The sequence below is a fragment of the Ovis aries genome, chromosome 17 (assembly GCF_016772045.2).
Source record: "Ovis aries strain OAR_USU_Benz2616 breed Rambouillet chromosome 17, ARS-UI_Ramb_v3.0, whole genome shotgun sequence".
Taxonomy (NCBI): domain Eukaryota; kingdom Metazoa; phylum Chordata; class Mammalia; order Artiodactyla; family Bovidae; genus Ovis; species Ovis aries.
Genome location: NC_056070.1, coordinates 59,979,214 through 60,004,851, shown reverse-complemented (window position 1 = coordinate 60,004,851; position 25,638 = coordinate 59,979,214). Strand labels below are relative to the sequence as shown.

Genomic DNA, 25,638 nt, shown 5'->3' with positions numbered 1-25,638 from the left:
TTCCTGGTGCACAGGACATGGGGAATCTGCTCCCCACCATCATTCAAGGGGCACCCAGGACTCCAAAGACTGGATGCGATGTCCGGGGTCTTTGTGGATTCAAGAAGACACGGGGACCTTGCTGAGCCTGTAGCCCAGGAATCCTGAACCTAGGCAAGCCAAAAACACATGTTCTAGAAAGTTTTCTTGGATCAGGAGGAATGGAAGAGAGGAAATGTTTTCCAAAGTGGAATCGAGAGTGATGCGCTCCTCTGTTTGGTGATGAGTTCTGTGTGGTTCATACTCACGTATGGAGATAAATATTTTTCTTCCATTGTCATGGAAGAGGGAGGGGTATAGAGAACTAAAGGAGCAGAAGGGGGTTGTGGGGGGCAGGGGAGATAGGATGGATTAAAAAAAAGCAAAAATGTTACTGTGGATTTATAGAATCCTGGAAATAGTTTCAGCATCCTTTCTGGCCTAGCTGCTGCTGTATTACCTTCAGGTGGTTGCCAATATCTGTGAAAAACTCGTGCTCTTGGCTTGGGGGCTTAGAATACTGGGCGTGCGTAGTGCTGAGAGAAGATGTCAAGGGACCTGTATGTTCTTTGGATTTTGTGTTATAGAACATCGGCAGCAATTTCAGAAGTGTTGCTATTTCAACCAGGTTGGTATTTCACACCAATTTTTTTTTTTTTTTTTAAATAGAGTCAGCCGAGCCCAGAGCATCGAAATACCCCTGAAAGGGCCAGCTCTCCCTCCAAAAAGCCATGAGGTCGGCAGCAATTGTGTCTGCTGCTTGGAAGGGAACCAGTTCAAGCCGTTTTCAATTCACCGTGGAGAGTCTGTAGGAAAATCACGTTTTGTTGTAAAGGACGCTAGCTCTCACAAAAAGTCTTGTCTTCATATTTTTTTTTGCTGCGCTCTAAATGTTGAACAAGTAAATTTGGAAAACTGCTATTGCACAAAAAGTCAAGCTAAACTGCCACATGGGGAGGGAGTGGGATACATTTTTATAAAGAATGCCATCCAGGGACTTTTTCCCTGGTGGTCCAGTGGCTGGGGCTCTGAGCTCCCAGTGCAGGGGGCCCTGGATTTGATTCCAGGTCAGGGAACTAGATCCCACATGCCACAGCTAAGAGTTTGCATGAAGCAGCTAAAGATCCCACATGCTCCAACTAAGACCCAGTGCAGCCAAATAGATAAATATTAACAACAAAAAAAAAGAGCACCATCCACTCTGTGCCACAGATGGGACAGCAGTCTGGGGTCCCAGCACCATTCCAGGTATTTCAGAGAGGTTATTTAATTCCATTCTCAACAACAGGAGATAGGCATCTTATTTCCCATTTATAGAGCCTAAAACTGAGATTCTGATGGATGAAGTGATGTCCCCTAGTTGAACAACTTGGAGGTGCTGACATTGAGATTTGAATCCATGCTGATTAGACCCTTGAACCTTGTGATGAAGCAGGGACATTTTCATATTCTTACAAGACATATTGCTCTCATTCACAAACATGTTCCTTTGACAAGTATTTATTGAGCACTTACTATATACCTGGCACTGTCTTAGGCACTCTTGATGCAAAAGTGAGCGAACCCAAATGCAGGTGGTAGAACGCTTTGCTTTTCTTCCATCCATTCCCATGGACAGTGCTCTACAAAATTCATTTGGAAACAGGGTCCTTTTCTGCTTTCCTCTGGGGTAGCTGTTGTGCACTGGGCTTTAGTTGTATGTTGATTTAGTCGCTTCTTTTCATCAAATGTTGAACTCCAAGAAAATGAAGGGCTATATCCCAGAATTTTGGAAAAGGCATCTCCCCAACTCCAAGTAAACATGGGGCTCTGGACCTAGTATCATCATATTCCACCCTCAGCCACAGTGATTGGTCCAGGCAGGAGCATGTGCCTCAGGCTTGGCCAATCAAATTGCTTCCCTAGGATTTTTACAAGGGAACTGATAGGAAAGACTATGTTTGTGATCTTTACTCAGGTGTGGCTATAATTCCAGCTTCTTGGTGGGAGCTGGCTTTGAAAAAGAGTGGAGACGGAGGACTGCCGGGTCAGAGTCCTTGATTCTGGGCATCCCTAGGACCTGTTTCCTGCCTGCCTTTTTCTGTGATTCAACAGAAGAATTATTATCTTTCTACTTCCCTACTTTGATGAATGTCAATTGGAGTTGATTTTCTGTCACTTAAACCCAGAGTCCTGATGAGTGTATCCTGAGTAATTATCATGACAAATAGGTAGAAAATAACTAGATACTGTGCTAAGGCCATTTATATCAGCAAGTGTGGGAATCAGGTCAAACTTAGGTGGGCAGGGGTAGTGGCACTGCTAGGGGGATTGAATAGCATAGTAGGTGAAAGTCTGGGCTTTTAGAGACTAAAGGTCTTAGGTTTAAATATGGGCTGCAGTTCCAGACTAGCTGGATAACAATGGGCAAGTGACTTTACCTTTCTGAGCTCATGATTGTGAATCTGGTCAGCAATGGAAAGGGCCCTGCAAGATGATATATGTCTGAGTCAAAATACCTGGAGCTGGAAAGTATCTGAAAGACCCCTGAACTCTCCTTTGTGCTGGAAACTTGCCCCTATCATCTTTTACTTCACATTCATCAGCAAAACTGGTTGAAAGTCCCCTCTGTTTGTAAGGCACTGGGGAATAACATCAGATAAAATAGACAGCACCTCAGCTCTTTTTGGAGCTTACACTTACACGTTATGGGTGGACTTGTAGGTAACACTGCCCTGAGGCAGGAGGCATTCTGGGTACTGTGGGTGCATTTGGGAGGGACCTGAGAGTTCCAGAAAGGCTACCAAGGGAAAGTGATATGTAAGCAGTGATGTGGACAAAACGTGTAGAAATAGGCGAGGTAAGCAGGGAATTGAAGGGAAAAGCATGCTGCTGGTGGAGAAGCCAGCACAGGCAGAGGCTTAGAAGTGAGCCTCAGTGGGGCTCCTTTTAGGAAAGCAGTGGTGCGTTGAGCATGGCTGGAGTATAAAGCAGGCGGGGTTGGAAATGGGGCCGAAGAATGTAGGTAAGATGATGCCAAGTTTGGGGTCTTATGTTAAGATGTTAGGACTTTATCTTTAGGCCATGGGGACCCTTAGAAGAGCTTATGCAAGAGCCTTCCAGGTGTCCTCTGGAGGTCAAAGCAGAGGACAAATCAAGACTAGAATCCTGGATCCAAGATGGAAAATTCTTAGGACTTCCTTGGTGGTCCAGTGATTAAGAATCTGCCTTGCAATGTGGGTTCGATCCCTGGGTTGGGGGACTAAGACCCCATATGAGCCCATGCCTGCAACTACTGAGCCCGAATGCAACAACTACAGTCCCTGAACCCCAAGTCTGCCTGCTGCAACTACCATCCAACACAGAGAAATAAATTTAAAAAAGAAAGATGGAAAAATTCGAAGAGTCCAGCCTCCCATTTTCCAGATGGATAAACTGAGTTCCCAAAAGGCTGGTGAGCAGAGGGGCTGGAACCAGAGTCCAGGTCTCTGGATCTCAAACCAGTGCTTTCTTCTGCCCCTGGAGTTCCTCCCCTCCAAGCGTGAACCTGGGCCAAATCCGGCCCCTCGTAGCTCTTCTGAACTCAAGAAATCTTCCATTCCTCACGTACACACAGCCATGCTGTCTCAGGAAGCTTGCAATAAATTTTTTTTTTCAGGCAACGCCTTGCTCCCATCCCTGCAAAACAATGTATTTATTATTGCTAAGCCTTTTCCATCTTTGAGGAGAAAATGCATACCACATGACTCCCCAAAGCTGAGCTGTCCCGGTTTACAAATACAGTACATTAATAGCTTTGTAAACATTTATTCGGGATGACAGCTGAGGGAAACATGTGGCATTAATTAGAAGGCTCAGCAACTCAGCCTATTAAGAGGGAGTTTAAATCTGAATTAGCTGGCTTTGCTGAGACGAGAGGCTCTGGGGAACAAAACTTCGCTCTAATGTGTTCTGACTCCGTGGACGTGGGGGTGTGTCGAGGTCCACGGGAGTCTCTTAGGGAGGAAGCCTGTGTCATGACAAGATGGTCTCAGAGTCATGGTGCTGCAAAATGATCAGGGTTAGCCTCCCCAACGGTCTGCCCTCCTGGGTCCTGAAACTCGCCATGACTTCAGAGGATGGGAGCATGCCAGTGCAGAAGACATGAGAGATGTGGGTTTGATCCCTGGGTTGGGAAGATCCCCTGAAGGAGGAAATGCCAACCCACTCCAGTATTCTTGCCTGGAGAATCCCATGGACAGAGGAGCCTGGTGGGCTACATTCCCTGGGGTTGCAAAGAGTTGGACAGGACTTAGCAACGGAGCACGCAGGTTCTGCACAGAGTTCGCCCATCAAAGCATCCTGATTGTCTCTGCCTTGTGGTACCCATGAGCCTCCTCAATGAACTGGGTGCTCAGGGAGCCCAAAAGCTGGCCCTATTTCCCACTTCCTCCTTATCCAGCAAGGCTTGGTTTAAAGTAGACGCTGGAAGGGGTGATTTCATCTCAGCCTCAAGTTCATCAAAGGCTGCAAATTGTGATGTTTGAGATTATCCCCCAGTGGTTGTATATCTGCACATAGAAGTGTCCTGAGAACATTGAAAGGAGGAGACAGTTGTTGCATGACTCTGAACTTATGTTCTATGCTTGGAACATATCTCTTGTTGATATATGAACATCCTTTTATGATTTATTTTTTAAATAAATCTTTCAATTGGGCTATTCATGAATAGCCCAATGACATGGTTTTGTTGCACCTGGAATGGTGTTCAATATGTTCATTTGTTACATGCATTAAGCAGTAACTCACACCCCGGTTTGTGTGTGATACTGTTTTGACTTTTCTTCATCTGTGAATGTTCCCAAGAGCTTCTAAACACAGAAGGGACCCAGGTCTGCTGTGAACTCTTAGAATCTGGATGGTGCTCTGTGACTGTATGTTGAGTGCATCTTTAGAAGAAGGAATGACCTCGGGCAGTCGTGTGTCTTCTCTGGGGCTCAGCTTTATCATCTGTAAAATGGGACGGTAGACTCAAAAGGAGGGCTGGGTAGTCAAGGGCTGAGGATGCAGTGAGTTGACTCACAGCATGCTACACAGTTCTGGTTTCTTTTCTTCTTCTTCTTATTTTTTTTGCAGTTTAGTTTTTCTTTAGTTTCTTTTTCTCTTTAAACTTTTTTTCTTTAGTTTCTTTCATTATTTATTTGGCTGTGCTGGGTCTTTGCTGAGGCACCTGGGATCTTTAGTTGTAGCATGTGGGATCTAGTTCCCTGACCAAGGATCAAACCTGGGCCTCCTGCATTGGGAGCTCAGAGTTTAACCGCTGGACCGCCAGGGAAGTCCTCACACAGTTCAGGCTTCTGTTCTGTTGGCTCTGCCCTCTGGTGCCTCTGCCCTGATGCCCTCACCTTTGTCCCCCTGCTCACCCCTTCCTGGTTAAGCCAGGCTCCCATCTTCCCAAAACTCAAAGCAAAGCTTCACCTGGTATCTGACTTGGCTGGATGACCCAGAGGCTGATCTGACCCTCTTTCATTTTGGCTTCATCTCCAAGCCACAACCTTCTCCCTCTCTTCTCCACTCACGGCGGCGCAGGCCCTGGAAGTTCAAAGACTTCGTGGTTTTCAAAGATTTTTTTTTTCCCTCCTAGGAAACAAGATTGATAACACAGTGTCTATTTTACAGACACTCTGGAAGTGGCCCTGGATGAACTGGGGGTCAGGAGATTTCTTCTCCCTCTCTGCATCCTGGGATGCTGTAGAGCCTTGATGTTATCTGTATTCTCATTTAATGGATAGAGAACCAGGGGTCTGAGAGGGGCAGTGCCTCGCTGGGCTGAGAAGTGGCAGAGCTGGGGCTGGAACATGGCTCTTTTTATTGCATCTTGTCTAAGAGTGCAAGAGTTTAGAAGAGCCTGGAAGTAACTCTGGTAGGGATCATGGGAGATATATATAGGTAGTTAGAAGGTAAGAGTTGGTGGCTAGGAGTTGGACATTCTGGATTCCCATCTTGCCCTCAGCACTTAGAAACCATGTGCCTGGGCAAGTTCAGTCACCACCCATGGCTGGTGGCTACCATATTGGATCACTTGGCTGTTGAACACAGGCTGGAACCTAGGGGTACCTGGTTTACAATTGTAGCTCTGTTGCTCATTTGCTGTGAAATTTGGACAGGTGACTTAATTTCTCTAAAGCTCAGTATCTTTATCTGTAGAGTGAGACTGAAATTGAAGTCACAGCGCCTGTCCAGATCATAGTTCCTGGAGCCACCAAGGTCCCCGCCTCCGAGACACGGTCGACAACAGACCGCATCAGGAAGATGGTGAATCCTTTCAGAGACTCTTCAGGCATTTTCTGACAATTTCACTGAGCACTCACCCTGTCCTTGGGTCAAGATAAAGAGGGGGTTCACTTGGATTCTTCACTGTTGGTTCTGTGCTGTGTGGACCACAAGTGGTTTTGCTTGATCCTTGGAGTGTGCCGTTTCCTGTTGGCTGGCTGACTGCATGGAGGGTGAGGCAGGGGATGGGGGTGGGCTGGGAGGGAAGAGATGGGTCCAGAGGCAGTCCAGCCTCCCCGGCACTAACAGTCTGTCCATCTAATAACAAAGGCCAAGTTCTGGGCCTCTCTTGGCCTTTTAGGAATAGATAATAAACAGTAGCTAAACGCAAGGGCAGAGAAGCCAGAGAATGGAGGACAAGGCCAACCCACGCCAGGGAAATAACTGAGACTAGTGGGCTGTAGGGTCTGAAGGGCTGCCTTTGTAAACCCTCCCTGGCCTTTTCCTTGCCTTTCCTCCTGGCCCACCCTCTTTGTTTTCTTCCCTACCCACCTCCCCACCTCCAGTGTAGGAAGGAGAAGGTTGCTTTATTATTCTGAGTGTTTAGGCATTTCTGTGGGTCCTCGTTGTAAGCACTTCACAGTCTCCTCTATCCCAACACTCTCCAGCATCCCATGGATCCCTGCAGATAAGAGTTAGGATTTCGAAGTCTTCAATCGTCCCCCAAAGAAAACAGGGATGTTTCTCAGAGTTTGGAAGATCTCCCAGGTTTGCCAGACTCATAGTGAAGTGGGCATCTCAGAGCAGTGCAGGGAGGGGGAAGCTTGGAAATGTCTCTCCAGAGCTGACTTGGACCACAATCCACCCATCACACCTTCCTGCTGAGTCTGCAGCAGGTATGGGAGAGTGACCTTGAGAAAAAGAAAAAATGAGAAAGCAAAGGAAAAGGGCTACTTCTGGACTAGTGCTCTTTCTAGATGGTTCTTGGGTTGGTAAAATGGCAGAATTGAGTTTTCCTTCCATTTTCTCCGCCTGGGCCTAGCTTTTCCAAGTACGTCCACAGCAGATTCATGTGTTGGCTCTCTGCTTTCCCAGCTCCCTGGTGCTAAAGAGGAAGGGTCGGGTATTCCCTGGTGGTCCAGTGGTTAAGGCACCAAGTTTTCACGGCTGAGGGCCCTCATTCGCTATCTGGTCAGGAACCTAAGATCCCACAAGCCATGCATGTCACTTCAGGCGTGTCTGACTCTTTGCAACCCCGTGGACTGTAGCCCACCAGGCTCCTCTGTCCATGGGGATTCTCCAGGCAAGAATACTAGAGTGGGTTGCCACGTCCTCCTCCAGGGAATCTTCCTGACCCAGGGATCAAACCCACAGCTCTTATGTCTCCTGCATTGGCAGGTGGGTTCTATAGCATGGCCAAAAAAAAAAAAAAAAAGGGACTTCCCTAGAAGTCCAGTGGTTAAGACTTTGCCTTCCAATGCAGGTGGTGTGAGTTTGATCTCTAGTTGGGGAGCCAAGATCCCACATGCCTTGCAGCCAAGAAAAACCAGACCATAAAACAGAAGCAATATTGTGACAAATTCAATAAAGACTTTAAAAATGGTCTATATCAAAAAAATCTTTAAAAACAAATGAAAAGAAATAGAGGAAGGGTCATGCTGACGAGAATGTTTGAAGCACACAGGAGAGCAGATAATTTCATAGGACATGGGCCAGACAAGCAGAGGTCCTGACTCCATTTCAGATTCTGCTGCTGACCACAGTGTGACCAGGCTCAAAGATATCACCGCATTCCTGGCCTCCATTTCTTCATCTCTAAACTGGTAAAAGAGTTTTTCTCCTACGTGGAAAGATTTTCAAGGAAATCTTTCTTGGAAAGAGAAGACTCTATCTTTATTTAGTAATATTGAACCCTGCATATTTGTAAATGGTGCAGGCCTCACCTCAGTTGTCTTTCCTCCGTAATTTAGGAACTTTGAGGTTCTCCTTTGTAGTAGGATGGAAAGGCCAAAAGCAATGGCCGTGTAAAGGGCTCTTGGTTAAAAGATGGTAGGAGAGATGTGGAAAGTGTTGTGAACAATCACAGCTCAGACCACGTTCATGGCCAGGCTCCTAGCTGGGTTCATGGCCGGGTTGATAGCTGGGTTCATAGCCAGGTTCACGGTCAAGTTCATGGCCGCATTCTGCAGTTTGCCTCCAAGTCCTACTCTTTAAAAGAAGAAATCATTATTGGAGTTGCCAAATCAATATTAAAACCAGTGACTTATGAAAGGACCTGGCAGTCAGCACAGGGAATCTTTTTGCACCTCTTAATTTTGCAGAAGGAAGGGGGCATCTGATCCAGGGCTGGTCTTTCAGTAACACCAAACCCAGAGACGGAAAAAGAGTTTTCCCCAGTCATCCGGTCTCATTTCTCGAAGTCTGAGAAATTCACATTGGAAATGTTCCAAGGAGGAGGAAGGATCAGAAACTTTAGTTCCCCATCTTCTGTGTGGGAAAAGATGCCCACATGACTGAGTGAAATAAGATGAACTTTCAGAAAATAAGAGCTTTCAGAAATCCAGTGATGCTCAGTAAACATATCCTGGTTTTTTTTTTGTTTGTTTGTTTGTTTTTCTTTCCTAAGCGACATTTTACTCAGAGCCCTCAGACACTGCCAGTGGGAGGGTACGTTGATCAATCTTTCTGGAGGGCACGTTCCTTAGAAAAAAACGGATATGCCCTTGGTCTCAGAAATCCCACTTCTGGGAGATCATCCTGAGGATGTGGTTGAGAAGTATCTTGAGGTGTGAGGACGAGATGGCGATGTCATGGCAGCATCGCTGATGCAGTGAAACACCGGAAGCTCCCTAAACGCCCACAGCAGGAAACAGCTCGTGAAATTAATCTGTAATCTCCCGCTGGAAGATGAAGCAGCGGTTAGAAATTATTTCCTCCTCTTCCCTTCCTTCCCTTCTTCCTTCTTTACTTCCTTTTTTTTTTTCCTTTCAGTCTTTCCTTATACAAATATTTGTTGAGCGCCTAGTCTGTCCCAGACATGTGTCCAAGTGAACTCCATGTAATAGCTAAATGGACAGGCATGGAAAGATGTTTATGATGTATTAACTAATAAACACACAATAAAATAAAATAAAAGGCTAGTTTCATGGATGTATTGTATGATCCTACTCTTGTAAGTGTATATATATATATATTTTCTTTCTTTTTCTGTTTTTTTGGTTGTGCCATGTGGCATGTGGGATCTTAGTTGCCTGGCACGGGATTGAACAGATGCCCCCTGCAGTGGAAGCACAGAGTCCTAACCACTGGATGACCAGGGAAGTCCCCTATATATTTATATGATAGGATATGAAATAGAATGTTTGAAAAGACATGCACCAAAATATCTCTAGTCAGTTTTCTCTAGAAGTTGAGATAATGGATGACCATGAGCCCTTTAAATCTTTTATGCCATCTGTTAGATTGCTTACGGTGAGATTGCGTTTCTTAGGTCATTCAAGTTCACTGAGGTTCTGCGTGATTTGTCCTCAAACCTGCCCGTTGTCTCCCGACCCCCAGCCCGTCCCACCCTGGCCACATAGCGTCTCTGTCTCTTAAACGTGGCAGGTTTGTTCTGACCTCAGGGCCTTTGCCTGTGAGGTTCACTCTGCCTGGAATACTCTTTCCTCAGGTCAGTGCCAGCTCCTTCTATCTATTTCAGTCTCTACTTAAATATCCCTTCCTCAAAGAGAATATCCCTGCTCACCGAACTAAAATTAGCATGCCCTGCATATTTTATTGCATTTCCCCATTTTAGTGCTTATAAATCCAAAATCCTCTGGATGTTTCTCTGACCTAATTTCTCTCTTTTCCGCTTGAGTGTAAGTTTTCTGTGCACAGTTGTGGTGTCGTTCAGTTGCTCAGTCATGTCCGACTCTTTGTGACCCCATAGACGGCAGCATGCCAGGCTTCCCTATCCTTCACTGCTTTCTTGTCCTTCACCATGTCCTGGAGTTTTCTGTAACTCACAGGGATCTTGTGTACTTGGTTTCTGGAAGAAAACGTGACCTGTACCAAGAAATCAATAAATATTTGTGGAGTGAACAAATTCTGGGAAATATATATATTCTAAGCAGAATTATTTTTCAACAGTCCTCCTCTGTTGCTTACCAGAGACACATAGGAAAGTGGTAACTTAGAGCTGGAAGATTCTTTCTACTCAGCCAGTGCACTGTTTCTGACCGTGCAAGTGACCTTGTGTTGCAAGGTACCTGGACCACTGAGCATGCTGTGCCCAAGAGTTGGCATCTACCCAGCTGGAAGGAGGCACTTGAATCCTCACCCACAGATGGTACCCCAATGCCTCGTCTATAGCTTTGGAGCTTTAGTCACCCAAGTTGAAACTCTTGCTCTGTGGGTATTTTGCTGTGTGACTTCTCTCAAGTTTTAGAACCTCTCTGGGCTGCAGCTTTCCTCTGTGTGTAGTGATCTTATCCATTTCCAGATCGATCAGGATTCTACAGCATCAGTAAGCTAAAGTCACACCATCAGTGCCCTTTCACAGCTGCCTTATTCCTTATTGGGCATCCTTATTCCCACTGTAAACCTCTCAGACCAGGCTAGGATAGCAGGAAGGGAAAAGAATAGTATTATCTGAGCAGCTCCTGAATGAATGCTCTGTTAACTTCACGACAGCGTCCCGAGGCACGGTTATGCCCCTCTTGCTACTGTTTGGTTGCACAGTTGTGTCCGACTCTTTTGCAATCCCATGGATGGTAGCCCGCCAGGCTCCCCTGACCATGGGATTTCCCAGGCAAAAATACTGGAGTGGGTTACCATACCATTCTCCAGGGAATCTTCCCGACCCAGGCATCAAGCCCATATCTCCTGGATTGCAGGAGGATTCTTTACTGCTGAGCCGCCAGGGAAGCCCTATGCTCATCTTAGAGATGAGGAAAATGGAGGTAATGTCTTGCCCAGGGACTCAGAGTGAGCAAGGGGCAAAGAAAGACTTGCCTCTATATCTATTACTATGATAACATTGAGGCAGGTCACCTCCAAGTTATAATGACACGCAGTTCTTAATGGATGCCAATTTCCTTGACAGTCAAGCCAGGTTGCTGAGCAACAGAGACTGACAAAGCCCGAAACAGCCAGCTCCCTCTATATCTGCTAGAATTATTTTCCTAATAATTCTAATAACAAAGGAAAAGATTTGAGGGAAAAAGTTTGCAATAATCCATGTCTTGGGCAGCCTTGGGCAGATATTGTATCAAAACCCTTCTGTGAATCAAGTCAGTTTGTTTACTTACCATCAGGGTCCATCCAGCTTAGTTCCAAGAGGGGAAGTTATAGTTCGAAGGAGGCTAGTGCTATTGGCATTGAGCTGGAGGCCCAGATATTTCACTGCAAGGTCAAGGGTTCTTGGTCTCGGCAGGTGGAGGGGAAGAGAGTGAGCTCCACCCTTTATTTTTATTTGCCTATTTATTTATATTGGGGTGAAATTGACATACCATAAAATGAACCATTAAAATATTTTTCCTAGTTTTTTTTAAATTGGAATATAATTGCTTTAAAATGTTGCATTAGTTTCTGCTGTATCGCAAAATGAATCAGCTATATGTGTGTATATATATATCCCCTCCTTCTTGAGCTTCCCTCCCACCCCACATTCCACTCCTCTAGGTCCTCACAGAGCACCAAACTGAGCTCCCAGTTTTCAACTCCTTTGGGCATATACCCAGGAGTGTAATTGGTGGGCCACATGGTGAGGAGCCTGGTGGGCTACAGTCCATGGGGTCACAAAGAGTCGGACACAACTGAGTGACTGATACACGCGCACACACACACACACACACACACACACACACACGGCGATGCTATGTTTAACTTTTTGAGGATCTGCTACATGGCTTTCCAGAGTGACTTCTACACCTTCCATTCCCATATACAAGCATTCCGATTTCTCCACATCTTCATCAGCTCGTTATGTTTAATTTTCTTACTTACAACCATCCTAATGCAACTGCTAAGTCGCTTCAGTCATGTCCGACTCTCTGGGACCCCATAGACGGCAGCCCACCAGGCTCCCCCATCCCTGGGATTCTCCAGGCAAGAACACTGGAGTGGATTGCCATTTCCTTCCCCAATGCATGAAAGTGAAAAGTGAAAGTGAAGTCGCTCAGTTGTGTCGGGATCTTGGCGACCCCATGGACTGCAGCCCACCAGGCTCCTCCGTCCATGGGATTTGCTCCAGCACTGGAGTGGGCTGCCATTGCCTTCTCCGACGACCATCCTAATGGGTGTGAAGTGGTGTCTTACTATGTTGTGATGTGTATTTCCGTAGTGCGTAGGAATGTGGAGCGTCATTCCGCGTGCTTATTGGCCTTTTGTGTATCTGATTTATGGAAATGTCCATTCAAAAGTCCCTGGCCCAATTTTTAATCAGGTTGTTGGTGATTTTGTTGTCAGGCTCTAGCTTTCCTGACCTCATCAGCTGTGTTGCTGCGGGGCCCATCGGTGAAGCTGCCAGATGCAAAGGAGACCTGCCTAGATAATCCCCGGACAAAACAGACTCAGGAAATGAAGAGAGGCTGCCCGGGTGAGTCTAACGTTTTGAGTTTGGCCAAACTTGCAAAAACTTAAGAAGCCTTCCCTTTATAGAATGCAAGAAAGACTTCTGCAATTCTGGCTTAAAAAAAAAAAAAAAAAAAACACCACTCGTTCTAGGACACAAGCAGTTCTCATTATGAGAACATTCTACACCCTTAAGTCCCTTTAATCACTTCTAACACTCTCTCTTTATCTCTCATATGGAAACAATATGTCCTATTTTCCATACGCTGTAATTATCCCCTTTGATAAAACCATGTGCAGAAACATGTACAACACGCCAAGTATTATCCACCTGGCCCATTTACATAGACTTCCCCCTCCCTTTAGATTTTGCTTCATGTATTTTTACAGCCATATTACACAGCATCAGTCAGAGACACAGTGAACGGAAAATGTAGCGTGATTCCAAATTTCTCCCTCTCCTTTCATCTTCTGCTTCTTCCCTGTAATTCCATTAACCCGTCACACCAAGCAAACAAAACTTTTGAGCCAGGGAAATCTCTCAACACCTCTGATGGAGGGTGTAGGTCTCATTCTGTCTTGGCACCAAAAAGTCCTTGGAAGTCTGGGAGGAAGGCTCATCTTAGCTCACCTCTAGCCACCGCCATGAGGCTGGAATGAGGCTCCCGGCACCAACCTTATTGGAGAATGAATTCCAGTCTCTGGAGTTTGATCTGTTCTGCTAGACTCTTGAGTCTTTTCGGAAAGCTGTGGATTGCAGTGACAAGACTTCTGGTTTTGGAATTATGAGGCTCTATGCTAAATCATGAGTCTACTATTTTAATGGACTTGGGACCTGGGATGAATGAATCATTCTTGGACCCAGTTTCTTGGTCTCTAAAATGGGAATAATATCCATGCCCACTCTACAGTGTTTATGTATTATAATGATGGCCAGTCTTTTATTTATTTATTTATTTTTAAGATTTAAGATTCTCCAGTCAAGAATACTGGAGTGGGTTGCCATTCTCTTCTCCAGGGGATCTCCCCAACCAGGGGATTGAACGCAGGTCTCCTGCACTACAGACTGATTCTTTACCAGCTAAGCCATCAGTGAATCCATTTTAAAAGTCTTTATTGATCTCATGACAGTATTGCTTCTGTTTTATGTTTTGTTTTTTTTTATTGGCCATGAGGCATGTGGAAGCTTAGCTCCCCGACCAGGGATCAAACCCACACCCCCCGCATTGGAAAGCAAAATCTTAACCCTGGACCACCAGGGAAGTCCCATGATGGCCAGTCTTGATCAAGAACTTATGTGCTGAGCACTGGATGAAATGTTCCATAATTTGAAAATGTAACCCTCACAGTTTTACCTACATGCCCCTTTCAGCTCCATTTTACAGATGGGGGGACTGAGACTTAGGGACATTACTTTAACTCGGCCAGATGGACAAAGCTGGTCCTTGGGGCAGCTGGGATGAGCACCCCATCTCCTTGGTGTCACTATCCTCTGTGGCCTTCTCTCTCTCTGGTGACATAAAGTGTGTCCCCTTCCTGGAGGGGTTCAGCCTATGGCAGCTGGTAAGTGCAGAGTTCTAAGCACGTAGTAAATGGGCTCTGTTTACCTTTCCTTCCCTTTCTTCTTCAGGACGAATCTTCCATCGGGGGCCTTTCTTGAAGACCAAAGTTCAGGAGGGCAAGGCAGAGTTCTGTATGGGATTTGCTTAACGTTGCCAAAGGCTTTCAAAGGTTTCGGGGGTCTACAAAGCCCCTGAAGAATTTGGCTTGGAGCAGTTTTCCCCTTCGTTTCTAAATCCATGAGCAGATTAGGCAAAATGGAATCCGTATGTTTCTGATTCATTTACACTTAACTCATCAAAATGTTCCTTTTTATGAGCTATTTGATGTCCAGAAAGCCTTTTGAGTAGATTTTATAAGCCTTTTAAAGACTTTGCTCTTAGAAACAGGCGGTTGCATTTTGCCAAGAATAAACAAACTTGAACCTCAAAAGTGCTGAGCTCGCCAAGGATCCTGATGCCAGAGGGCAAATTTGCGAAGTCACCCCTTCTTCACTCCTGACACCTTCTTCCATTTCTTCAGCCCGCCCCCCTGCTCCCCAATCTTGGCCTCTCTGCTTTACTTGCAGAACTTTTTTACCCCAGTTCCAATCATTTGCACTTCCTTGCAACATAACTTCTTTTGTAGCCACTTATCCTAGCTGGGGCAGCCCCCAAACATTTCTTCCCTACCTGCTAGGGTGCAATTGAGAACACATGAAAAGATGCAGTTAATCCCCAGTAGCTTGGAAATCAGTTCTGATATGCTTAGAAGCTCCCACTGACAACAGTGTGTAGCTGGAATACAATAGCCTTGTTTTGCTTTCCCCGTGTTTATTTTTTTTAAGAAGGTTGTTGTTGTTCAGTCACTAAGTCGTGTCTGACTCTTTGCAACCCCATGGACTGCAGCACGCCAGGCTTCCCTGTCCCTCACCATCTCCCAGAGTTTGCTCCAACTTGTGTCCATTGAGTCTGTGATGCCAGCCAACCATCTCATCCTCTGTCAGCCCCTTCTCCTCCCACCTTCAATCTTTCCCAGCATCAGGGTCTTTTCCGATGAGTCAGCTCTTTGTATCAGGTGGACAAAATATTGGAGCTTCAGCTTCAGTATCAGTCCTTCCAGTGAATATTCAGGGTTGATTTCCCTTAAGATTGATTGGTTTGATCTCCTTGCGGTCAAAGGGACCTTCAGGAGTCTTATCTAGCACCACAGTTCGAGAGCCTCAATTTTTCAGTTTTCAGCCTTTATGGTCCACCTCTCATATCCATACGTGACTACTGGGGAAAAGCTTTGACTATACAGACCTTTGCCTTTCATTTATGGAGCTGATACTGGATATATGTATAGAACAGTGGTGTGCAATTTTCTTGGGAGAGTAAATACAGATTTAAGAAAAAATATAGTAAGCAAATGATTATAGAGATGCTGAAGTTACAAAACTTTTGAAGGTAGCATCCAAAGGATTGATGTTTGGGAGACATACATCAAGTCCATTTTACAGGTGATGAAATTGAGTCTTAGCAAAAAGTTACAGGCTCAAGAGATAGGCCAGGGTCAAGTTTAGACCTCAAGTGTGCTGGTGAGCTTTGGTTGTTCAGATCATGTCCTGGATGGTATTTTCTTGGATGTCTTTAATGGGTTTAGTGGTTTTGTTCTGGGCCTAGGTCATGCCTCCAAATGGCTACCACACTCTACCAGTGGAGGGAGGAGGGAGTGAATGGGCAAGTGAATGAATGAATGAATGAATGAAATATTTGATGGCTTTTCTCCAAATTCCTGACTTGAAGAAAGAAAGATATCTTAGAAGGGACCAGGCTAAGCTAACCTAGATTCTAAGTGGATTTTAACTGCTCCAAAATATAGAGGTGCTTTTGGTCTTAGACCAATGGCTGTTAATTGGTGGGTGGTTTGGGGACACTCTCTTGACTGGGGATGTTTGGAAATTTCTGGAGATGTTATTATTATTTTTTAAAATATTTATTTGGCTGCTCAGGGTCTTAGTTGTGGCACACAGGATCTTCAATCTTCCTTGTGGCATGTGGGATCTATTGATACTTCCCAGACTGGGGATCCAATCTGGGCCCCATGCATTGGGAGCATGCAGTCCTAGCCACTGGGCTACTAGGGAAGTCCCCAGGGATGTTATTAGTTGTCATCATGGAGGGGGGGTTTGGATCTGGTGGATGTAAGTCATGGATGCTTCTAAATATTCTACAGTGCACAGAGCATCCCCCAGAATGAAGAATTATCCAGAATGTTAATAGTGCCCAGGCTGAGAAAATGTTTTAAGTAACTGATGGAGTCATGGAGGCTTGAAAATAGAGAGGGTCTGAGGATATTTGAAGAGTTGAGTCTTGCTCAGCACTTGGAAATACTTTTTGTTTTTTTTTCTTACTGGCTGGCTGTCATGTTGTGAGCTCTCTCACATTTTAGTTTGCTGATCGGTGCAGGTATGTAGTTATAAGCAAAGATATTGATCGACAGGAGTAGTCGTTTGTTGATATCATAACCTCTGTTCATTGCTGTGATAGTCCAAAAGCATGTTTGACTCCTGTATCCACAATTTATACCTTCAATTGCCCGGTAGAAGCCCTGTGGATTTCTACAAGTGTTTTTTCTCTTTTCGGTTTTGTTTTTAAATTTTTATTATTTTTTGGCCACACCACATGGCATGTGGGGCTCTTTGTTCCTCAACCAGGGATCGAACCCTCGACACCCTCCCCCCGCCCCCCCCCCTCCCCGCAGTGGAAGCATGGAATTTTAACCACTGGACCACCAGAGAAGTCCCTGTTTTGTTTTAGAAGGGAGTATCTGTGATGAAATATTTCTGGATAACTTTGAAATTATTTTGTCTGTTAGTGCTTTGGATGCTGGCCAGAAACTCAAAAGATAATTCGGTACTTACATCAAAGAACCAATCAGAGGCAATAGTATTGGTCTCTTTGCATGTTTATCTCTTGCACCAGGGCTTATGCATCTAGAGAGCAGGGGTTATATTCTTTTCATGGCTACTGCCTCAGCACCTGATATCTTGTCAGTCACCTAAGAAGGGCTGAGTGAATATTATTTAAATTAACATATCATATTTCTTGGGCTTCCCTGGTAGCTCAGCTGGTAAAGAATCCACCTGAAATGCAGGAGACCTCGATTGGATTTCTGGGTTGTAAAGATCCCCTGGAGAAGGGAATGGCAACCCACTCCAGTATTCTTGCCTGGAGGATCCCCATGGACAGAGGAGCCTGGTGGGCTACTGTCCATGGGGTCTCAAAGAGTTGGACATGACTGAGCGACTAAGCATAGTATGCTAAGTCACTTCAGTCGTGTCCGACTCTGTGTGACCCCATAGACGGCAGCCGACCAGGCTCCCCCGTCCCTGGGGTTCTCCAGGCAAGAACACTGGAGTGGGTTGCCATTGCCTTCTCCAATGCATGAAAGTGAAAAGTGAAAGTGAAGTCGTTCAGTCGTGTCCGACTCTTAGTGACCCCATGGACTGCAGCCCACCAGGCTCCTCTGTCCATGGGATTCTCCAGGAAAGAGTACTGGAGTGGGGTGCCATTGCCTTCTCCAAGCATAGTATAGCTCATCATATTTCTTTAAAAATTTTTTTAATTTTAATTAATTAATTTATTTTAATTGGAGGCTAATTACAATATTGTAGTGGTTTTTACATTGACATGAATCACCATGGGTGTACATATGTCCCCATCCTGAAACCGCTTCCCACCTCCCTCCCCATCCCATCCTTCAGAGTTGTTCCACGGAACTGGCTTTGAGTGCCCTGTTTCATGCATCGAACCTGGACTGGTGATCTATTTCACATATGGTAATATACATGTTTCAGCGCTATTCTCTCAAATCATCCCACCCTTGCCTTCTCACACAGAATCCAACAAAAGTCTGTTTTTTATATCTGTGTCTCTTTTGCTGTCTTGCATATAAGGTCATCATTACCATGTTTCTAAATTCCATATATATGCATTAATATACTGTATTGGTGTTTTTCTTTCTGACTTACTTCACTCTGTATAATAGGCTCCAGTTTCATCCACCTCATTAGAACTGATTCAAATGCGTTCCTTTTTAATAGCTGAGTGATACTCCATTGTGTATATGTACCATAGCTTTCTTATCCATTCATCTGCCGATGGACATCTAGGTTGCTTCCATGTCCTGGCTATTGTAAACAGTGCTGCGATGAACATTGGGGTACATGTGTCTCTTTCAATTCTGGTTTCCTCGGTGTGTATGCCCAGCAGTGGGATTGCTGGGTCATATGGCAGTTCTATTTCCAGGTTTTTAAGGAATCTCCACACTGCTCTCCATAGTGGCTGTACTAGTATGCATTCCCACCAACAGTGTAAGAGGGTTCCCTTTGTCTGCACCCCCTTCAGCGTTTATTGTTTGCAGATTTTTAAAAATAGAAATTTATTTATTTTAATTGGAGGCTAATTACTTTACAATATTGTATTGGTTTTGCCATACAGCAACATGCTGATCAGGGTGAGATGGTACCTCATTGTGGTTTAGATTTGCATTTCTCTGCTGAGTGAGCACATCATATTTCTTAAGCTCACATTCTGTGTAGATACTGGGCTGTGATATTTCTCTCTTATAAGAAAACTGATGTCCAGGAGGATTAAGGTACTTATTCAAGTTCATACAGCTGGATCTGGGAAGAAGATACCAAGAAGTATTATTGATGGAAGTTAGCTGGTCTTTGCATCCCACTGAAAAAGACTATGTGCCTCAGACGTAGAGAACAAATGTATAGCTAACAAGGGGGAGAGGAGAGGTGGAATGGACTGGGAGATTGGGATTTACATATATACACCATCAGTACTAGGTATAAAATAACTAATGAGAGCCTACTGTAGCAGCAGGGAGCCTACCCAGTGCTTTACGGTGACCTAAATGGGAAGAAAATCCAAAAAAGAGGGGCTAGATGTAAGCGTCTAGCTGATACACTTTGCTGTACAGTAGAAACCAACACTATATTGTAAAGCCACCATACTCCAACAAAAATTAGTTACAAAATAAAAAAATAATAAAAATATAAAGTCAGTGAATAAACAACCAAAAATAAAGAAAAAAAAAAAGAGTAAGTGTCTTGTTAAAGGCTTTGTGAGACTGAGTTCTCTGCTGCCGATTAGAATGCTTATCCATTATAATAAACGAAAATCTTAACAGTGAGAGAAAACAAAAGGACAGAAAAGCAAGAGTGTCACCAGAGCACTGACTTTGCAAAAAATATTAAATTTACTTATTTTTAATTGGAGGATAATTGCCTTACAATATTGTGTTGGTTTCTTCAAACGTCAACATAAATCAGCCATGGGCATAGCCATGTCCCCTCGGTCTTGAACTTCCCTCCCCATCCCACCCCTCTAGGTTGTTACAGAGCACCAGTCTGAGTTCCCTGAGTCGTACAGGAAATTCCCACTGGCTATATTTTGCATCTGGTAATCAGTATGCTTCCATGCTGCTCTCTCCATAACATCCCATCCTCTTCAGGACATTGACTTTGAGGGACCTGAGTCCTAGATCATTCTGAGTGTCTTTGCGGGAACTTGCTCTCAAAGAATCTCCATCTCTTCATCCCTGAAAGGGGTACCCTCAGAGTACTTGGCTCAGAAGCTTGCCCTGAAGGTCAACTGAAGTGATATGTATAAAACCCAGGTGCTGGGTAGGTAGGAAGAACTCTGTAACAATGCAAGCTCTTATGTACATGTGTGTGACTTTTTTTTTTAAGGAACAACATTTTGCCTTGTGAAGACTAATAGGAAAAGAGCAGTTTAGTGTAGAAAGAGAGAAAGCCAACTTTCCTTCCCCTCTAATACTGTGAAAAATTAGCTCTTTTGCTTAAGAGCCCACAGACCCTTGAGGAAAGTAAGACAAAACATGAGCAGAGAGCAGACGCTGGGAAAATGCCATCTTTTTACTGGCACTATTAGAGGGAAATATATGAACTGTATAATACCGTCATAAATACAGTTATTTGTAACGTCAAAGTAACAATGCTGGCCACAGTGTTTGTCTCTTTCATTCTCTCCCCTTGAAATGCTTCATAACCAAGCATGAAATCACAGGAAAATGTGAATAATATTTTCATTCATTAGGGGTTCATAATGATATATTAGTAATGTTAGCCTGTGTTCTTTAGTTTGAAGTTCTTTGCTTCTCTGCAAGAATATTAGTTCCTCTTTTTGTCTAAGCGGCAAAGCCTTTCCATTTAAAAACATTTTTAGAAGAATGAGGTGCTGGAGTGCATATCTTGACAAACCATCAAATGGCTCTCATACCCTCCTCCTCCCCCCGTTCCAGTTGGCATGGGAACCTGCCATTCCCACCAAGGAAGCCGGCTGAGAGGAAGCCATAACTTATTGGGACAGAGAGTTATCAAAGTTTGCTTTGAAAAGGAAAAAAATTGTTAGTGAACTTTGCTCTTTTGTTTTTCTCTCTTTTTCTGCTTGTTACACACATACACATACACACACACACACTCACAAATAAATAAATAAATACAAATATATATATATATGTATGTATATATGTATGTATGTATATATGTATGTGTGTGTGTATGTATGTATGTATGTATGTATGTATGTATGATGTTCAGACATCTGGTCAACTCAGCATTTCATGGACACAATGCATGCATCTCAGAACATCTCGTTGACCTGAAGAAGATATACACACATATACCACTTCCCTCCACTCTTCTAAGCAACACATTAAGTGATGTCTGAGTTCCTGAGAGATGCAGTGTGTTGATCAGGTAATAATTTCTAAGAATAGGGATAATCTTGGGATTAAAATGATTTGTTTGCCTCCAGTTTAGAAAGTTTAATGGGTGTTTGTGCCCTGTGACCAAATCTGTTTTGGATTTCATTCTAAACTGGAGCAGACTGTGATATTTCCCCCTAACTTCAAGATTTCTTTATTCTAGGAGAGGAGTCTAGTGAATTATTTTAGCTTGTGGGGGGAAATCGTTTTTTCTTTAAGTTTTCAGTAAAGACCAGAATTGAAATATTGTTTTGATGAATTGGGAGGTGGGATGGGACTTGGTGGCAATTGTATGTGTGTGACTTGGGAGTGAATTTTTTTGTTTTGTTTTGTTTTAATTTTTATTTATTTATTTTCTGGCCATGCTGTGCAGCTTATGGGATCTTAGTTCCCAGACCAGAGATAGAACCCAAGCCCTGGCAGTGAAAGCTCAGAGTCCTAGCCACTGGACTGCCAGGAAATTTCCAAGAAGTGAGTTTTTAATACCAGGACATTTACATTTGAAGCAAGAAAAAGAAAGGAAGCAAGTTTCCCTCTCTGTCTCCCCTTCTCCCTTATATGAAAGGTATACATACTGACTCTATAAAATTTGGAAAATAGGCAAAGTAGGAAGAAAAAAAATCAGCTATAATCTAACAGATCTCTCTAACAGAGAGATCACCATTGGCAAACATTTTGATTTATTTCCATCAGGTTGAGATAATGCTGTACATACAGTTTTAAGTCATTTTTCATGCACCGTCACATCATAAGCATTTTCTCCTGTCATTAAATATTCATTAGCATCATAATTTAAAATGTTTTTGAAATACATGATTATACTATGATTTTACTTAAGCATTTTTAATTGATGGATATTTAGCTTTAAAACAACTTTATGATAAACATCACTGTGATGACCATCTTTATGCATAAATCATTGCCTTTATATTGAATTAAAAAAAAACAAAGAAGTTAAGAATGGCTGGTGCATAGAATGTAAGGGCTGAGTGAGTGGGTTTCCCTGGTGGTCCAGTGGCTAAGACTCTGTACTCCCAAAGTAGGAGGCGTGGGTTTGATCCCTGGTCGGGGAACCAGATCCCACATGCTACAACTAAGAGTTCTCATGCCAAAACTAAGACCTTGCACAGTCAAATAAATAAATTAATTAATTTAAAAGGAAGAAGAAGACTGTAAGGCATGAGAACAGAGTTGAAGTTGGATAGGCACAAAGTAGATCTTGCCAACCTCTGTATCCTACGCTGCTGCTGCTGCTGCTAAGTTGCTTCAGTCGTGTCCGACTCTGTGAGGGCTTATTATTCAAATATAAAAATACTAGTAATGAGGACTTCCCTGGTGGTCCAGTGGTTAAGACTCTACACTTCTACTGCAGGGCATGCAGGTTCCACCCCTGGTCGAGCAAGTTCTATAAGCCACCTGGGTGGCCACAAAAAAAAAAAAAAAAAAAGAATAGTAATAATGATGATGAAGATAATAAAATAAGTATAATTTAATAAGTCTTTACTATTCACCAGACACTTTTCCAAGTAGCTTTTCTTTATTAACTCATTTCATCGTGACAACAACCCTGAGCCACAGGTGCAGACTGCAAAACCAAAGCACAGACAAGGTGAGCCATCTGGCCAAGGTCATAAGGCTGGTAGGAAACTGGAGGGTAGAGCTGACGTGGCCCCTCACTTTGGCCAGTTAATTCACAGCAGTAGGGGCCACGCTCAGTTCAGTTCAGTCGCTCAGTCATGTCCAACTCTTTGCAATCCCATGAATCGCAGCACGCCAGGCCTCCCTGTCCATCACCAACTCCCGGAGTTCACTCGAACTCACATCCACCGAGTCTGTGATGCCATCCAGCCATCTTATCCTCTGTCGTCCCCTTCTCCTCCTGCCCCCAATCCCTCCCAGCATCAGGGGGTTTTTCCAATGAGTCAACTCTTCACATGAGGTGACTAAAGTACTGGAGTTTCAGCTTTAGCATCAGTCTTTCCAGTGAACACCCAGGACTGATCTCCTTTAGAATGGACCAGTTGGATCCCCTTGCAGTCCAAGGGACTCTCAAGAGTCTTCTCCAACACCACAGTTCAAAAGCATCAATTCTTCGGCGCTCAGCTTTCTTCACAGTCCAACTCTCATGAGAAAACCATAATTCAAAAAGACACATGTACCCCAGTGTTCATTGCAGCACTATTTACAGTAGCCAGAAACTGGAAGCAACCTGAATATCTATCAACAGATGAATGGATAAATAAGATGTAGTACATATAGAGAACAGAATATTACTCAGCCACAAAAAGGAATGAAATTGGGTCATTTATTGTGACGTGGATGGACTTATGGACTTCCCTGGTGGCTCAGATGGTACGTCTGTCATATGGAGTGAAGTAAATAAGAAAGAGGAAAACAAATGCTGGATATTAATGCATATGTATGAAATCTAGAAATCTAGAAAGATGGTGCAGATGAGTCTGTTTGCAGGGAGGGATAGAGATGCAGATAGAGAGAATGGACACATGGACACAGTTGGGGAAGGTGGGGTGAGAAACACTGGGAGAGCAGGATTGACATAGGCGTACTGCCACGTGTGAAACAGCTAGTGGGGACCTGCTGTGTGGCACAGGGAGCTCAGCTTGGCGCCCTGTGATGAGGACCTAGAGGGGTGGGCTGGGGGAGGGCGAGAGAGAGGTTGAAGATAGGGCTATATGTATACACATCACTGATTCATTTCATTGTATGACAGAGACTCACAGCATTGTACAGCAGTTGTCCTCCAATAAAAGAAATCTGAAAAAAATTTATAGCCTTAGGGAGCCATGGAAAGATTTTTGGAAGGGAAGTAGGGGCACAATGGATGGATTGGCATATTTAAAAGGCATGCTCTGTCTGCAGTGCGGAGAAGGCATGAAGGCCAGAGTGGAAGCAATGAGGCCAAAGCCAAGGGCAAGATGGAGATGGTGAAAGCCAGTGAGAATGGAGAGAAGTGAATGGACTTGAGGACTGTTATGGAGGTTGGGTTGGTAGGACCTAGATCTGAAGAGAGAGGGACAGGAGCTTCGAGATGGCTTTGCAGACTTGGGCAGCTGGGTGGAGGGTGGGGCCGCATGCTGAGAGGCAGGGGCCTTTGCATGACCTGCCCAGGGTCACTCACCTTCTCAGTGGAGGAGGGGAGGGTCTTGAGACTGAAGGCAGGAATCTATGGGTCTGCAGACAGTCTGAGAGAAGCAAGCTCTGCTCAACGAGAGCCTTTTCAATCAGTGGAGGAGTGGAAAACAGAGTCAGAATTTGAAGATGGAGTCCAAACAACACACACAGGAATATACCATCGAGTACGCCATCGTGTCACGCCATGCCGAGTGTGCCATCCCTCCCCTAGCGGGGCTGGACTACAGAACCGGGGCACAGCAAGAGGCGCCTCATATTCATAACCCCTGCAGAGCCCCTGGAGACCCCCTGTGTATGAAGAAAAGCAAGGAGATGGCAAGAAAGGGAGGGTCAGGAGGGGGTCACTTCGTTCATTGCCTGACTCCGGGCAGCCACTCAGACAGAGATGACCAAGTCCAGGTAGGGGCTTCTGTAAGTGGCCTGACTGAGGCCTGGGGGTCTGTTTATTTTGAGGAGACAGGTAATGAAGACAGGTTAGGCCTTTACATGTAAATCCAGGTGAGTAAGTTGCTTTTTAGGGAGTAGTTTGCACAAACGAGGTGATGAAGTGGGGGGAATAATCTAGGTTTTAGTGAGTTTTTTGGTGGTTCGAAACAAAAAACATTGGGATTTTGACAATTCTAAATTTGAAAACCAATACTTTCATCATTATTATTATTTTCTTTTTGGTCTGGTGATAATGGGAACATTGCTTTGCCTCCTTGAATATTTATTTATTTATTCATAAAATGAGGAGAGTATGGTTACCCCAAATGATATCATGTCAAACACAGGACTTACCATATATCAGATATGTCAATGTGAGCCTCATTTTCTTTCTCCTACAATCTTTTTTTTTTTTAATCATAACTCATTAATTTTTAAAAATTTAAAAAAAATTTATTTATTTTAAAATTTTGGCTGTGTTGGGTCATTGTTGTGGAGCAGGAGTTTCTCCAGTTGTGGTACACGAGGTTTCTAGTTGTGGTGTGCAGGCTTAGCTGCCCCGTTGGCATCTCAGATCTACCAGGAATCGAAACTACATCCCCTGCATTGGAAGGCAGATTCTTAACCACTGGACCACCGGGGAAGTCCCTCTGCTACAATCTTGACTTAAGCTTCTTCTCCAACTTGAAGACCTTGAGTCTCTTGTCAATGTTCCCAGCCTTGTAATTTTGTAGTTCATAATATGAGGGTTGGCCCCTGCCAGGCTGGTGGATTATCTAGTAGTCATGTAGCTCTTTATAATGCGCAAAGTACTTTCCATAAGTACTCTCATTTAACACTCCTTATCACAGCTCTGTCACTTAGGTGTTAAGAACATTCCTATGTAATTGATGAAGAAACTGAGTCTTGGAGAGGCAAAATGACTAACCT

General features: G+C 44.2%; 1 long non-coding RNA gene across 10 annotated transcripts in view; it reads left to right on the top strand.

Moving 5' to 3' along the window:
* Positions 1-25,638, top strand: part of LOC121816955 (uncharacterized) — a 345,801-nt gene that overhangs the window by 159,995 nt on the left and 160,168 nt on the right. For all 10 annotated transcript variants that reach the window (XR_009596891.1, XR_009596890.1, XR_009596884.1 and 7 more), the window contains one exon: positions 12,700-12,829. This is a non-coding gene — a long non-coding RNA (uncharacterized LOC121816955). The remainder of the gene's footprint in view (positions 1-12,699; positions 12,830-25,638) is intronic.